The sequence below is a fragment of the Brachyhypopomus gauderio genome, chromosome 2 (genome assembly GCF_052324685.1).
Source record: "Brachyhypopomus gauderio isolate BG-103 chromosome 2, BGAUD_0.2, whole genome shotgun sequence".
Lineage (NCBI taxonomy): Eukaryota > Metazoa > Chordata > Actinopteri > Gymnotiformes > Hypopomidae > Brachyhypopomus > Brachyhypopomus gauderio.
Genome location: NC_135212.1, coordinates 29,533,555 through 29,551,153, shown reverse-complemented (window position 1 = coordinate 29,551,153; position 17,599 = coordinate 29,533,555).

The window sequence follows — 17,599 nt, the reverse complement described above, 5'->3', positions numbered from 1 at the left end:
TCGGTCCAGTTCAACTCTCCGATATCGCAGCATGAACGAACCAGAGACAGAAATTCCCCTGGCGCTGTGGGAACATGGAACTCCTGTTGAGCGCTACGTGTCTGCCCGGCTTGATCACTATAGGGAGGAGAAACCTGTAGTACAAGTCACGGGCAGACAGATTGAGTGCACAGACAGGCGTTTGCTTAACCCTCGGTTGGCTCTCGATGGCTTCTGCGAGCTCCCAACGCCTCAGAGGAGGCGGAGCCATCGCAGAGAGAGCCACCAAGGGGCTTCTGTGTCTGTGTATTCTTCCAGGCTCACCCAGGACCCTGACGAAGAGGACCTACCGCCGCTGATCCCGCCATCTACTCATCACTACACCCCCAAGTAATTTTTGGGGGGGAGTACTGGCCACGTCGGCTTGGCGGTCCCGCCCCCCGATGACGTCAGTATGGCGGTCCTGCCCCCCGATGACGTCAGTATGGCGGTCCCGCCCCCGATGACGTCAGTATGGCGGTCCCCCCCCCCCCCCCCCCCCCATGACGTCGGCTTGGCGGCTCCGCCCCCCGAGGGCGTCGGCTTGGCGGCTCCGCCCCCCGAGGGCGTCGGCTTGGCGGCTCCGCCCCCCGAGCACGTCGGCTTGGCGGCTCCGCCCCCGAGCGCATCTCCTCACCTCAGGTTCCAGTTCCCGCTGCCCGTCGGCAGTCCACAGCGGTTCCTGTCCCCGCTGCCCGTCGGCAGTCCACGCCGGTTCCTGTCCCCGCGACCCAGGAGAGGTTGTCCACGCTGGTTCCTGTACCCGCGACCCAAGAGAGGTCGTGCACGCCGGCTCCCGTTCCCGCTGCCCGCCAGCGGACGCTGCCTGTTCCCGCTGCCCGCCTGCCGGCTCCTGTTCCCGCTGCCCGTCTGCCGGCTCCTGTTCCCGCTGCCTGTCTGCCGGCTCCTGTTCCCGCTGCCTGTCTGCCGGCTCCTGTTCCCGCTGCCTGTCTGCCGGCTCCTGTTCCCGCTGCCTGTCTGCCGGCTCCTGTTCCCGCTGCCCGGCCGCGCCTGTGCCCGCTGCCCGGCCGCGCCTGTGCCCGCCGCCCGGCCGCGCCTGTGCCCGCCGCCCGGCCACGCCTGTGCCCGCCGCCCGGCCGCGCCTGTGCCCGCCGCCCGGCCGTACCTGTCCCCCAAGAGACTGTGCTGCCCCCTGTTGGGCATGGACTTTGTGTGCCCCCTGCTCTGCCCTGTACTCCTGTCTCGTTGCCCATGCTCCCCTTGCTCCCTTGTTCCGTCCCTGGTTTTGTGTTGGTTCCGGTTCCTGTGTGTGTGCCTGTTCGTGTCCTTGTGCCCGTTCCTGTGTCGGTGTCTAGTGGTTTTGTCTCTGTCCCGGTCCCCGTGTCTGTTCCCCAAGTTGTCACTCACTTTGTTCCTGTCCCGGTCTCTGTTGTCCATAGCGTCTTTGCCTCCGTGTGTGCCTCTGCCCTGTCCCCTGGCCCCACTCCCGTGTCTGTCCCCGGTCCTGTCCTGTCTGGCCCTGCTCCTGTGCCTCGCCCTGGCCCTGTCCAGTCTCCGTGTCCCGTGTCGTGCCGTGTGCCAGTCCTGCTCTTGGCCAGTCTCCATGTTTCCTGTCCTTGTCCCTGCCGTGCCCCAGGTTCCATGTCCTGTCCCTCTGGTCTGTCCTGTGTCTGCTGTCCCTGTCCATTGCCGTGTATTGTAGTTCCCTGTCCTGTCCTAGTCGGTGTCCCTGTCCTGTCTGCCCTTGCGTGCCCCGGAGTGGCACGCTTTGAGGGGGGGTACTGTCACGTAGGGCTATGCCCCCCCCCCCTCCTAGCTGTCACTCCAATGTCTGTTCCTCGTGTTTTCTCTTATTCCGTGCCCCTAACCACGCCTTGCTTGTTTGTTGCTCTGGTCTCTGTCTGTTCACCACGCCCGTGTATTGATCCTTGTCAGCTGTGTCTTGTTACATCCTGTGTATATTAGTCCCTGTGTCTCCCATGTCTGTATCGGTCTTTTTGTTCCAACCTGTTCGTTGTCTTTGCGCCTGTTAGTAAGTTCGCTCTTTTGTGTTTCCCGTATTGCCGTGTGTTTTGCCTGTTTTTCCCTAGTTACCTGCCTTGTCGTTTTCCCTTGTGCGTATCATGCCTTTGTACATTTCGTGTATGGACTGCCCTCCCAATATGACCTGCGCCGGTTATTGCGACCCTGATTATGGAATTTCCTTGAATAAATCTCGCTCTCCTCAGCGTTTGTGTCCGCCTCCCTGTTCTGCCCAGCACAGAACGTTACACAATGTCTGTTAGGGATGTACAATATGGGTTTGTGCTTCTGATAAATGTGTCGGACATGCACAAGAGATGACAGCTGACAACAGAAATGAAAAGACAGTCACAAAGTGCCACAGTGACTGTTCTAGCTCGATCCTCTACAAGAAAGTGGAGACCATCTAATCATTGTAGCCATTTTTCACATTACTTTTAGTAAAATATACTGGATTTTATCAGCACAGCAAAATTCTCTAAAGCCTACAGGTGACTTTATGGATGTAGTTACTAGTTAGTATTATGAAGGACATCGAAAGCAGGTTCAAGAGAGACGTATGTGTTGTTATAACAATGCTTTCTGTTTGTACTTCTTCTGCTTTGGGGAAACTGTATCCGTTATGCATGAGAGAGGACAAGTGAGGCCAGATGGAGAAAACTTAGTCACAATGTGCTGTAATAACTTCTAACTTGATGCACTAGCAGAACAATGAAGACCCCCTAACCACAGTAGCAATTATTCACACTATTATTATTTAGTAAAATAGATTGTACTTTTATCAGCACAGCAGAAAATTTTTCTAAAGCCCATGGATGACTTAATGGATGTAATTAAAATAAGATTTGTGTTGTTAAAACAATCGTATGACATTGTTATTTTGCTATTATGTGTTAATAAACCTGTTATAAGGTTTTTGCCAGTGATATCAAGAGTAATGCTACCAAGTGAATGGAATCCTATAGATGTGCTTGACATCTGTACATGTATGTTTATTTGGGGTTCTCCTCCAAGGTGTGGGGTTGAGCACATATGTTTTGTTGGGGTTCTCCTCCAGGGTGTAGCATTGAGCACGTATGTTTAGTTGGGGTTCCCCTCTGGAGCATGGGGTTGAGCATGTATATTTTGGTTGAGTTCTCCTCTGGAGTGTGTGGTTCATGCTGCGGTACACCTCAGCTGACAAAAAACTAATAAGCATCCTAAATTTTCATTCATCTTCATTTATTCAAATGTTTAAAATGCTGTCTGGCCCTTTACTACTGAAATATGTTTTTTGGGTAGATGCTAGTTCTGTGTGAGTGAATGACAAACATATGTGCAATGTGGGTAATTTCAGATTTGATCATCATTGACATAATGATTTGTTTCCTTTTGTGTTGTTTTGCTGTAGGAGCATGGTGTTTTCTACATAGATGAAGCTGATATACAGTATACACTATAATGCCAAAAGTATTCATTCACCTTGACTCACATATGAGCATGACCATGCTAATTTTCGCTAGCAATGATATGGGATTTCCTATATAACATTAGCATCAAGCTAATTGCGCCATATAATTTCTTAGCTTTTCAAACGCGAATTCAAACGCGGAAACAGAAAGTGTTTGATTACAACAAATATTATATAGTATAGTATATGAAATATACAAAGAGCAAGATTCAAACATTTTTATTTATTTTTATTGTTTGACGGGACTCATTAGAGAAACTGTCGTCTCTACGTGCGATTGAATTGTAACTTTTGAAACACGAGTCTACAAATTTTCTGCAGTATCGGTAACATACAGTCTGCTTGTAACTTCAACTTTTTCGTGAAGTATCACGTTTGGTGTTTTGGTCATATGAGCTTGGGGGTGAGCCAGCTTGTGCTTTGGCAGGTGTATGAGCTGGGGGTGAGCCGCTTCCACCGCATTACAAAGACAATGGGCGTTAATCCCTTCACAGCAGGGGAGTGGGCTACATGGACCCTACCAAGCCCTGTGAAATTTTTCGCTTCTCTAGGAGCTCTAGTGTTAAGTGACATACCCTTCCTAATCCATCGAGATCAATATGATGTTGGTCCACCGTTTACAGCTAGAACAGCTTCAACTTTTCTGGCAAGGCTGTCCACAAAGTTTAGGAGTATGTTTATGGGGATTTTTGAAAATTCTTCCAGAAGCGCATTTGTGAGGTCACATACTGATGTTGGATGAGAATACCTGGCTCTCAGTCATCACAAAGGTGTTTGTGGTTGAAATTCTGTAACCCTTAAATGGTAAGCACAATAAAAGTCAGAAGCAGTTGGGTAAGATAATAGAGTAAAATTAATTTATTCGGCAAGTATGGATTAATTCCAGAGACCTCTGTTACAAACGCACAAGGCGTCTACCACAGAGAGCAAATTCCCTCCTGGGAAATCTCATCTTTTATATTTTAGCTCATAAGCACCCAAGGTGTTCACAAGGTGAACATGAGGTGATTAAAGCATATGATTAGATAACTTGACACAAATCACACATGATTTGTCAAATGTATATTGGCCTCTCCCCTCGCATGCCCCATCCACACTTGGCAGTCTTGTGATGGTCTGAGAGCCGACGTGGCCACTTCCATGTTGAGACTAAAAGACCAGCTGGCGTCTCTAGTATGGATAAGAGCGAGGTCACCCTAGGAACATCAGGCACCCAGAGTGGGCCGATGACGTAGCAGAGGAAACACAGTACAATTCTAAGGACTACTTAGCCATACCAGACACTGAATGGCTACAGTGTCCAACTTACATGATTAACACATTAAATTAAATTGTGCCATATTTTGTCAATTGTAATTTTTACACCCCAATCGAAATTTGTCCTCCGCTTTTAACCCATCTGTGCAGTCAGAACACACAAACACACACACTAGTGATTACTAGGGGGCTGTGGATCAGCAGTTGGGGTTAGGTGCCTTGCTCAAGGGTACCTCAGTCATGGCCTGTCTGGGAATCGAACCCACAACCCTCCGGTCACAAGACCAGTTCCCTAACCGCCAGGCCATGACTGCCCCTAATGTGTAACATAACACATGTAGTTTTTAACATATAGGTAATAAGCTCTAGCTTATACATCTATAATGTTACTATTATGATTAACATATACTAATAAAACATAGCATCAATGAAAATATTAAAATTTCCACCACGTTCTATTGGGAGGTCAGGACTCTGTGCAGGCCAGTAAAGTTCATCCACACCAAACTCTGCCATCCATGTCTTTAGGAACCTTGCCTTGTGCACTGGTGCACAGTTATATTGGAAGAGGAAGGGGCCAGTTCCAAACTGATCCTACAAAGTTGGGAGCATTGAATTGTCCAAAATGTCTTGGTATGCTGAAGCATTCAGAGTTCCTTTCACTGCATCTAAGGGGCCAAGCTCAGCTCCCTGTAATGTTTCCTATTCTATCACTTTCCACTATGTCATGTATGGCTACGCCCCTTCCCTTTGCTGTCACTCCAGTGTCTCTGTTCCCCGTGGCCCTGTTCTTTGCCCGTTAGCCCCGCCCTGCTTGTCTGTCTGCCTGGTTTCTGTCTGTCTGCCACGCCCGTGTCGTAATCGTCCTCAGCTGTGTCTTGTTAGTTCCATGTACTTATAGTCCCTGTGTTTCCCTAGCCCCTTGTCAGTTATTTGTTCTCTCGTGGATGTTACCTGGTGGTTCTATGTTCGGTCGTGTTTTGATTCTCTGTGATCAGCTCTTTGTTCTGTGTATCCCTGCTCTGTTTCGTGTCTGTTTTGATCATGCCCCTGTACCTGTCTAATCTGGATGGCTCTCCCATTGTGACCCCTGTCTGCTACTACGACTCTGATTATGGAATGCCCTATAATAAATCTCGCTCTTCTCAGCATTTGTGTCCACATCCATGCTCCGCATCGCGAGCTGCGTTACAGAATAACTGACCATACAAGGACACAGCGAGAGAGCGAGACTCTGGTAAGTTCAATCGCTGTAATGAGATGTTGGCTGGATTAATTCGGTTCGACTCTCCGGTATTAAAGCGCGAACGAACCAGAGACAGGAATTCCCCTTGTGCTGTGGGTACAGGGGAGTCTCGTCGCTGTAAAAACAAAGCAAAATCACTTTCGGTTTCTAGCTTTAGCGACGAGCTCCCTGATAAGCGCTATGTGTCTGCCCGACTCAATACACGCTACAGGGAGGAGCAACCCCGATTCAGAGCCCCGCCGCCGCAGCGCCTGAAGAAGTCGCCTTCCCTGAAGGGGACCTCCCTCCGCTGATCCCGGAAGCCACTTCCCGTAGGCTCCCAAAGAATTTTTTGGGGGGGAGTACTAGCCACTCATCCAAAGAGTGGCCGGCTGTGACCCGTGATGACGTCAGCATGGCGGCTCCGCCCCCCGTGGACATCAGTGTGGCGGCTCCCCCCTCCGTGGACGTCAGTATGGCGGCTCTGCCCCCCGTGGACGTCAGTATGGCGGCTCCAGCCCCTCGTGGACGTCAGTATGGCAGCTCCAGCTCCTCGTGGACGTCAGTATGGCGGCTCCGCCCCCGTGGACGTCTCGTCACGTCTGTGGCCTGTTCCCGCGACCTGGAGGAGGTCGTCCGCGCCGGTTCCTGTTCCCACGACCCAGGAGGGGTCGTCCATGCCGGTGAGGAGGTCGTCCGTGCCGGTTCCTGTTACCGCGACCCAGGAGGGGTCGTCCACGCCACGTCCTGTCCCCGCAACCCAGGAGGGGTCGTCCACGCCACTTCCTGTCCCCGCGACCCAGGAGGGGTCGTCCACGCCGGCTCCTGTTCCCGCTGCCCGTCTGCCGACGCCTGTTCCCGCTGCCCGCCACGCCTGTTCCCGCTGCCCGCCAGCCAGCCACGCCTGTTCCCCAGGAGACTGTGCTGCCTGTGTGTGTGCTTGTACCTAATGTGTTGTCTGCTCCGCCCTGTGATCCTGCCTCTGTTCCCTTGTTCCCCTTGCTCCCATGTCCTGTCCCTGGTTTTGTTTTGGTTCCTGTCCCTGTATTTGTGTCGGTCCAAGTTTGTGTACTTGTTCCTGTGTCTGTTTCCTGTGGTGTTATCTCTGTCCCTGTCCCTGTCTCGATTTCCCCAAGTCGTGACCCACTTTGTTCCTGTCCCAGTCTCCATCGTCCAAGTCGTGTTTGCCTCGGTGTATGCCTCTGCCCTGTCCCCACTCCTGTGTCTGTCCCCAGTCCTGTCCTGTCCAGCCCTGCTCCTGTGCCTCGCCTTAGTCCTGTCTGGTCTCCCCTTGTCCCTGGTCCTGCCTGTTATGCCATGCCCCAGCCCAGCTCCTGGCCAGTCTCTAGTTCCCCTCACTCTGCTATGCCCCGGTCTCCTTGTCCTGTCCTGCCCGGTCCTGTCCCTCTGGTCTGTTCTGTAGTGTCCTGTCCCATGTCCGCTGTGCCTCGCCATGTACCATGGTTCCCTGTCATGTCCTAGTCCGTTTCCCTGTCCTGTCTGCCCTTGCGTGCCCCAGAGTGGCACGCTTTGAGGGGGGGTATTGTCACGTATGGCTACGCCCCCCCTCCCTTTGCTGTCACTCCAGTGTCTCTGTTCCCCGTGGCCCTGTTCTTTGCCCATTAGCCCCGCCCTGCTTGTCTGTCTGCCTGGTTTCTGTCTGTCTGCCACGCCCGTGTCGTAATCGTCCTCAGTTGTGTCTTGTTAGTTCCATGTACTTATAGTCCCTGTGTTTCCCTAGCCCCTTGTCAGTTATTTGTTCTCTCGTGGATGTTACCTGGTGGTTCTATGTTCGGTCGTGTTTTGATTCTCCATGATCAGCTCTTTGTTCTGTGTATCCCTGCTCTGTTTCGTGTCTGTTTTGCTCATGCCCCTGTACCTGTCTAATCTGGATGGCTCTCCCGTTGTGACCCCTGCCTGCTACTACGACTCTGATTATGGAATGCCCTGTAATAAATCTCGCTCTTCTCAGCGTTTGTGTCCACCTCCATGCTTTGCAGCGCGAGCTGCGTTACACACTAACACTGTTTATTTCAATTCCAGTCCTAACAGGTTGTTGTGTGGGTGAGCTACATTCTTAACACTAGAGCTCCTAGAGAAGCGAAAAATTTCACAGGGCTTGGTAGGGTCCATGTAGCCCACTCCCCTGCTGTGAAGGGATTAACGCCCATTGTCTTGGTAAGGCGGTGGAAGCGGCTCACCCCCAGCTCATACGCCTGCCAAAGCACAAGCTGGCTCATCCCCAAGCTCATATGACCAAAACACCAAACGTGATACTTCACGAAAAAGTTGAAGTTACAAGCAGACTGTATGTTACCGATACTACAACAAACGGCAGAAAATTTGTAGACTCGTGTTTCAAAAGTTACAATTCAATCGCACGTAGAGACGACAGTTTCTCTAATGAGTCCCGTCAAACAATAAAAATAAATAAAAATGTTTGAATCTTGCTCTTTGTATATTTCATATACTATACTATATAATATTTGTTGTAATCAAACACTTTCTGTTTCCGCGTTTGAATTCGCGTTTGAAAAGCTAAGAAATTATATGGCGCAATTAGCTTGATGCTAATGTTATATAGGAAATCCCATATCATTGCTAGCGAAAATTAGCATGGTCGCGTTGCATCACTGATAAATGTTGTGATCTAAACAGCAGGCTGGAAAAGGAGAGGAAAAGACAGGAAAACAAATTCATGTGCTCTCTATCTATCTATCTATCTATATTTGTGTTAGAAGCATTTGATAGAAGCATTTGTGTTTCTGCTTGTTTGTGATCTAAACAGCAGGCTTGAATCTTGCTCTTTGTAAATTTCTTATACTACCTCTCTATCTATCTATCTATCTATCTATCTATCTATCTATCTATATTTGTGTTAGAAGCATTTGATAGAAGCATTTGTTTTTCTGCTTGTTTGTGATCTGTGATCTGTTTGACTTCTGGGTGCAGAGACTTTCTGGGTGAGGCTGCTGCCTCAGTCTTGCTCTGTGAATTAACATAATAAAGGGTGATGTTTGGCTTTGCTAATTGCTGGCAAGAAGGAGAAGAAGGAGGGGTGATGTCCTCAGAATCCTGAATTCTCAGGAGCTCTAGTGTTAATCGCCTCACTTAAAGGTTCTTCTAGAAGTAGCTGAACATATGGTACTCACTATTGCCACCTAGTGGACTAATAACAATTACTCAATATCACTACATCCTGCTTTTTCTCAAGAAATTGTCAGGGCTGGCCCCAGGGCGGGTCCTCCAGTCACCACCAGGAGGAGCCCACGAGCCAGACCTCAGGCTAATCAGCGGTGATGGCATGCACCTGTCATCCTGGGTTTATAAGGACTTCCAGCCCTTTTCTCAGTTGTATGTTCACGGTGTCTCGCCACCCTGCCTCTTGCTTGTTTCAGTTGTTTTGTTTATTACGCTGTCTATTCAAGTACTTACCATCTGCGCCTCTTCCTGGCCTCTCTTAAGTTTTCCTCCCGCTGTTATTTTTCCTATACGTTTGGTTTTGGTTTTTGGGAAGGGTTTTTTGTTTTTCACGGCGTTTGCCTGCCAGCCAGCCAGCTACTTCCCCTGGTGTACTTTGTTTCTCTTTGGTTTTTTGCTTATTCTTTACACATTGAGTATTTCCACGATTGTTTTCTGTTCTCCCCCGTTATACGCGTTGAGTACTTCCACAAGTATTTTCAGTTCTTCCCTGTTATACACGTTTCTCTGTGATTACTTTCAGTTCTCCCTCGGCGTCGACACTGAAAATACAGTGTGATGTGGCTTCATTTTCTCACGCGTGTACTATTGTTCAGTGCACGGACAAGGTGCTTGGCCAGACAAGGTCTGCCACCTTAAGACATCCGTGGGGGATTCCGTCTCCTACATCTTCCGCTCCCGAAGCGCGATTCGTCACTCCAGAAAACGCACCTCCACCTCCTCTAGAGTCTAGTGGCAGTGTGCTTTACACCACTGCATCTGACGTTTTGCATTGCACTTGGTGATGTATGGCTTGGATGCAGCTGCTCGACCATGGAAACCCATTACATGAAGCTCTCTGCGCACTGTTCTTGAGCTAATCTGAAGGCCACATGAAGTTTGGATGTCTGTAGTGATTGAATCTGCAGAAAGTTGCCGACCTCTTCATACTATGCCCTTCAGCAACCATTGACCCCACTCTGTCAGTTTATGTGGTTGAGTTGCTTTCGTTCCCAAACACTTCCATTTTCTTATAATACAGCTGACGGTTGACTGTGGAATATTTAGGAAATCGAGGACATTTCACAACTGGATGTGTTGCAGGGGTGGCATCCTATCACATTTCCACACTGGAATTCACTGAGCTCCTGAGAGCGACCGTTTTTTCACAAATATTTGTAAAAACAGTGTGCTTGCCTAGGTGCTTAATTTTATACACCTGTGGTCATGGAAATGATTGGAACACCCGATTCCAATAATTTTGATGGGTGAGCGAATACATTTGGCAATATAGTGTAGATGTCACACTCGAGGGAGGAGGCACAATGAGTGAAGACGGTGCAACACTGAACATTTATTGACAGACTTTCGATGTGTAAGCTCCGAGTGGAGCTCCACAGGCGGTGGAGTCCCTTTGGTCCTCGGCGCCGCGCTTCCAGCATGCGTTGCGCTGTTTGGTGCGCCCGTGGACCTTTCTCGGGGATCCTCGACCGCCTTCTTGGGAGCCGCGCGCTAGCGGGTATCCGCGGTATCTCCAGAGGCGCGCCGAACCCCCAACTTGGACCGCGGTTAGTACTGGGACCCTCTCGCGCTCCCGGAGTCACCAACGCTTCACCCTCCACCATCTCTATCTCCTCCTGCTCCGAGACGCTCCGACCCACAGACATCGGTTACTCTGTGGTCGAGTCGCGGGAACGGCACATGCTGCTCACCACCGAGGGGGACCGAGGAACCTCTTTCCCGAGGTGGACGGTGTTCCTCGAACACCCATAGGAGCTGTCCTCCTCCTCGCTCTCGTCGTCACGTTCCGAGGGTGGTGCACAAACGGACGGAGGGCGGCTGACATCTTCTCCCTCCCCGTAATACTCGGTGGGAGCCGAGAAGATGGAAGAGGGAGGGCTGACATCTTCCTTCGCACCGTGACACTCGGTGGAGGTAGCGTGGCTGGAGGGAATAGGGCTGGTGTCCTCGTCGCCCTCCCCGTAATACACTGTCGGCTCAGAGTATAATGACGACGGGGGGCTGACCTCCTCCTCATCGGACATCCGAGGAACTGCGTGAACGGAGGGGATGCAGCTGGTCTCACCCTCACTCTCCTCCGAATAAACGGAGGGGGGGGGGCTCTCTTCCTCTCCGGACTCATCGCTCCCGAACTCGTATTCGGGAGGGGTCAGGGCGAAGGCACCTACACCCAACACAATTGGCGCATCAGACTCCTCCTCGGGGAATGCCTGGGTTGGAGCGCCGCACCTTACGCTCCACAGCCTCTCAGCGACCAGCCGAAAGCACTCTGCCTCTACCTTGTCTTCAGCCGCCTGAGCTTGGCGCAGCAGGCGCGCACACGCTGGGTCCTGCTGCATCTCCCCGTCGGGTACCGGCATTGCGCAGCGACGCGCAGGGGAAGAGGCGTGACGGTGCTTAACCTTCTTCCCCTTCTTCCGTGCTGCTGTGTACACTGGCATCTTGTCGGCTCGTCTTTGTCACACTCGAGGGAGGAGGCACAACGAGTGAAGACGGTGCAACACTGAACGTTTATTGACAGACTTTCGATGTGTAAGCTCCGAGCGGAGCATGGGCACAACACACACTCACGCTGGCACGAAACTTTAGACAAAGACGAGCACAAGACACTGCGCGAACGCACATTAAATAGGTGATAAACACACACCCTTGTGATCTCGAGATAAGGCACAGGTGCGACTACGAACACACTCATGAACAACCCACACCCACGGAAGTACATACATGGACATAACGACACGCAGACAACATAGCGGCACGCCCACAGGGACGGGTCTGGGACTGTCACCGTAACAGTAGATATAGTAAAATAACGGAGTCATATTGCCATATGGAACTTTAATGGAGACTGACAAGTATATATAAAATAAATAAACAGACATGCAGTGCTTGGCCAAGATTTAGGCAATTGATGTAGATGTTTGCCAGTGCTAACAGTGGGACTGACAAGCACCTGTGGGCTTGTCTGCATCTGCTAGCTGTTTCCCTGGAGTAACTCACTCTCTGTCTTTCTGTCTCTCTGTCTCTCTCTCTCTCACTCACACACACACACTGATGTTCTGTTTGTCATTCTGACTTTTTTCTTTTTTCTCTCTGTGTGGGTCTCTCTCTCTTTCTTTTTCTCCTCATCTCACCGTCCATCAATGTCTGACATTGCTGGTTCAGTTTCAAGGACACTGCTTCATACATTTGTTCTGTACTCAGTTCAGTGATGCGTATCAGCTGAGATGAGCGGAGACATGATCTGAAGGGCTTGTGAGAAGCATTTACACTGATCCATCAAGTCCATACAGGACCACACATGTCTGCAACACCACCCCGACATCCAGGAAAATCTTTCCTAAACACAGCTAGAATCCTTGCAGGATAAAAGGCACCTATTTATTGTTTGATTATGTCCTGTGTAAATGGATTGCGTATGTTCTTAACAGAAGGTTCTGTATAAGAGATTGTAATCATGTGCAATTTGATATGAATTCAGGTTTTACTGGTAAAGACAAAATTTGGAGTCATCCACAGCTGACTGTACTGCAGCACTACCCTGCTGAAGTTCCCTCAGTAAGACACAGAAAACGTAACGCTTGAAAATTCCTAATGTTATAGAAATCCGATAGTCAAGGAATTGTGTTTTCTGCTGAGGGACTTGAAAGAAACATTATAAATGTGTTAATGTAAATCCCTTAATCTAAAAAATTTTTTTTTTAAATAAAAAAGACATTGACTTCCAGATTGTGGGGACATTTTCACAATGATTATCATCTTAGAAGATCCCCTGTAATAAAAATACAGCAGCTGACATTTTAGCGCTTCCTCATGGTGACTGAAATGATAGCTGTGTTTACATGCTCTGTGTGCCCTGCAAAATGTCACTCCTCAGTCTCCACTCAGCTCCTTGCTAAGACACTACTGCAATCAGGCTCAACTAGGACACCCTTCTTTTCTCAGGAACAAGCAAATGGCTGTAATTAAAGACTCTGGCAGCAAATCCAGCTTTGATGCTGCTGTGTGTGTGGTGGGAACAGTGGTCAGAAAAATGTCTTCTCTATTTTAACATGGCCTGTGTGTGGAGTTTTGGAATGGTTTAAGTGGGGTTCACACTAAGAAGGGGAAGGAAAAGAGGCAGGTAGAGAGAGAAAGAAAAATGGAGAGAGAAAGAGAGTGAGAGAGAGAGGGAGACAGAGAAAGAGAAGGAGAGAGAGAGGAGATGTAGGGGGTATGATCCAACATACAATACTGTCTTTTGTGCATGTCAAGCCATTGACATAGAAACATCAGGTGTCTCTAACAGTGTTTCTTCATGTGTGTGCAGGAGGTTTCTGTGTGGAAGTGTCATTGTGCATTTGTGTGTATTGCTTGAAGGGTGAGTGGTTGTGCAGAGATGGCTTTGAAATGTTTTTGACATCCTCTCTCTAGGTAGAAGCATCTCTCTCCAAAAGTTCCTGTGCTAGTGTCTGTTTGTGTGTTTGTAGGAACAGATAAAAAGACACAGAATTACAGCAACTGAATGACAAAAAATTGTACAGATTTGAACAGTTGTCTGCAGTGAATGAAGTGGATGTGGTAGACTTCATGCTGGCTGTAGTGGAGACAGCCAAGAAGCGTGTATTTTGTATGACACCCGAAGGGATTCCTTTCCACTGAACTGAGAAACTGACACACATCTCTCTGATTGCATGTAAAGATAAACGCTGATTCTTTACCCAGCAACAGGTTCCCAAGGACCCCCATTCACAATGGTGCTTCTCTCCCCTAGCTTAGAACTCTGACTTTATCTGACCTCCTGGGCTCGGAGAGAGGCTGTTTAACCTCAACCTTCTTTGGAGAACATTGGGACCACAGTCAGGAAGAGCAATAAAACTCTAAATTCCAACCTTATCTGATTGCCCACAGTTTAAACCCGTTATAAGTCCTGTGTTAAAATCCAGAGCTGAAGATACAAATATTTCAGAGATCTCTGTAACTCCAAATCTGAACTGTACACAGAATTGGGATTCAGCCTACAGGAACCAGCTCGGCGAATGCAGTCTAGAGACACCAAACTTGACTACCTTCCATATAAGGAAAGATGAATTATTCTTGAAACCAGTATTCTGCTTTCCAGCCTTTAAGGACAAAGGACCACATGACCATATGCCTAAATGTGAACACTGTGCCATGTGGTTGATATAGAGACACAACTTATGACCTTTCATGTATTCAGTATTAATTTATCTTATTAGAATATCGGTTATTGTATAAACACACCACATTGATGCATAACCATGTATTACTTTGCGTATCAGTAGTTAAGATATACCTGTTCTTGTAGTCTTAAATTGTATAATGAATGCAGGCATGCATACATATATTGCTGTGTGTTCTACTGTTTAGACATGCATGCTAATTAATTCTGTGTTAGTCATAGAGACCTATGTACTCACATATTCTTGTGTTGCATCATTTTAGATATAACATCACACTTATATTCCAATGTGATATTAATTTAGATTCATATATAACCAAGTATCAACATGTAATGTGCGATATTAGGCATACACATATCTATGTATTAGTTTGTATGTTACTCATTGAATGTAATCATTCTCATGTGTGCGTATGTGACCTCACATTTATGCCTGTCTGTGCATTATGTGTCATTTATTGTCCAAGAGTGGAAATTAAGAATGGCTCAATATGTAGACTAATAGAATCAAATTAATTCTTGTTTAGGCAGAGTATGTAAGACAATTTATTTAACCCTTCGGTTTTGTTGACCTCACGCTTTTTACTTTAGTGTTCCCGGTCTTTAGAGACCGGTCTGTTTTAACACACAAAAATTTTTTTCACCACCTTGCAAACATAGGCATAACATGTGTGTGTCTGTAGGTGTGTGTGTAGGTGTGTCTGTGTGTGTGTGTCTGTGTGTGTAGGTGTGTGTGTAGGTGTGTGTGTGTGAGTGAGTGTGTGTGTGTGTGTGCGTGTCTGTGTGTGTTTAGGTGTGTGTGTGTGTGTGTGTGTGTGTGTTTAGGTGTGTGTGTAGGTGTGTGAGTGAGTGAGTGTGTGTGTGTGTGTGTGTGTGTGTGTGTGTGTGTGTGTGTGTGCACGCGCGCATGTGAATTCATGCACATGAGTGGCATGTCACACTCAGATCAGAGTGTGCCTTGCAAACATAGGCATAACGTGTGTCTGTGTCTGTAGGTGTGTGTGTAGGTGTGTCTGTGTGTCTGTGTGTGTAGGTGTGTGTGTGTGTGAGTGAGTGAGTGTGTGTGTGTCTGTGTGTGTTTAGGTGTGTGTGTAGGTGTGTGAGTGAGTGAGTGAGTGTGTGTGTGTGCGCGCGTGTGTGTGTGTGTGTGTGTGAATTCATCACACTCAGATCAGAGTGTGCCTTGCAAACATAGGCATAACGTGTGTGTGTCTGTGTCTGTAGGTGTGTGTGTGTATGTGTGTCTGTGTGTGTGTCTGTGTGTGTAGGTGTGTGTGTGTGTGTGTGTGTGAATTCATGCACATGAGTGGCATGTCACACTCAGATCAGAGGGGCCTTGCAAACATAGGCATAACATGTGTGTGTGTCTGTGTTTGTAGGTGTGTGTGTATGTGTGTCTGTGTGTGTAGGTGTGTGTGTGTGTGTGTGTGTGTGTGTGAATTCATGCACATGAGTGGCATGTCACACTCAGATCAGAGGGGCCTTGCAAACATAGGCATAACATGTGTGTGTGTGTCTGTGTCTGTGTGTGTAGGTGTGTGTGTAGGTGTGTCTGTATATGTGTGTGTCTGTATGTGTGTAGGTGTGTGTGTGAGCGAGTGAGTGAGTGAGCGAGTGAGTGAGCGAGCGTGCGAGTGTCTGTGTGTGTATAGGTGTGTGTGTGTGTGTGTGTCTGTGTGTGTTTAGGTGTGTCTGTGTGTGTTTAGGTGTGTGTGTGTGTAGGTGTGTGTGTGTGTGTGTGTGTTTAGGTGTGTGTATAGGTGTGCGTGTGTGTGTGTGTGTGTGTGTGAGAGAGCGAGTGTGTGTGTGTGTGTGTGTGTGTAGGTGTGTGTCTGTGGGTGTGTGTGTGTGTGTGTGTGTATGTGTGTGTAGGTGTGTGTCTGTGTGTGTAGGTGTGTGTCTGTGTGTGTGTGTGTGAGTGTGTGTGTGTCTGTGTGTGTAGGTGTGTGTGTGTGAGTGTGTATGGGGATGTTTTCTGTCTGATAGATGAATATATTCTGAATACCCATTCATTTCCTGTGACGGTCACGTTTGACCGGCAACAACACAGATGTAAAACGTTGGTTTAAAACACTCAAAATTCAATGAAAAAGATGATCATCACTTTTATATGTTCCAGTGCATAGTGTGGAGGATGGCATAAGGCCTTGCAGCAATCAGATGTAAAACACAATATTTATGAGTGGTTTAAGTTGTAAATCGGTCAGATTTGACCCGAACACGACAGGAGGGTTAATTGAATTCCCTTTTGTCTTCATATTGTGTTAATCTGTCTTCTTTGGTTAAGTCATTAACTAGACCTGGAAAGACGGGCACCCCTCGCTCCTCTCTCTCTCTCTTTCTCCCCCCTCTGGGCAAAGGTCATGAATATTCATTAATAAAGGCCAATGGTCAATGGCCTGATGAACATGAAAGCGCCTTACAATTACGCCCCTAAAAACTTGTTTTAAAAGCCCTTGCTCGAATCGAAACAATGAGCTTGGCAGCCTGGTAATTTGGGAAGACTTTGAGAACTTCGCCAGAGTCGCCGAGACTCAAAGGCTCGAACACGCCAAACCATCGCGACCGTTTTCTGGACTCATGCCGAACATCGCAGTGTCCAGTAGAGCAATGCCAATAGATCGCAACTAAAGCTCTCACCGAGTCCAACAGAATATTCTTCTTTATTTTATTTTATTTTCTTTATTCTACGTTTCGTCATCAAAAGTACTTTTATTTCGTCTAGTCGTTCAAGTTAAGCTCATCTTCTTTCTCAATCAAGTATCTTCACAAGTTTGTCTGCGCCCTCAAGCTGCGACTGTGACGTCACCGCTAAGTCTCCGCGACCCGAGCTGTCTCACGTGACCTGCTCTGCAGACCTTAGCCGCCTCAAGAAACGAATCGTGAACGCGCACCGGTTGGTCCGCGTAACCACGCCTCTTCTTCGAAGTAAGACGCTCAGTTCATGTGCTGTTTTGGGGTTGCCAGCTTCTATCTCTCCTGAAGTCCAAAATAGTAAATACTGTTGCCATTAACCTGCCCAAACGTCCTCTTTCTTCTTTTCTATTCTCTCTCTAAAGACCTCGTGTCCGTCCCTGGGTCCTACGCTAGTTAGGCAAGCCTTAGGATAGTCATATAATACATTTAAATCTCATGACCGTCGATAACTATATCATTCGCTGTTGTTGTTTAATTTTATATTCTTTGTTGTTCACTATTATATCCCTGGTTTAAATTAGTAGATTCACATATAGGTTTAGTTTCAATTTGAGCCAAATCATTCATATGCTTTGTATCAATTGTA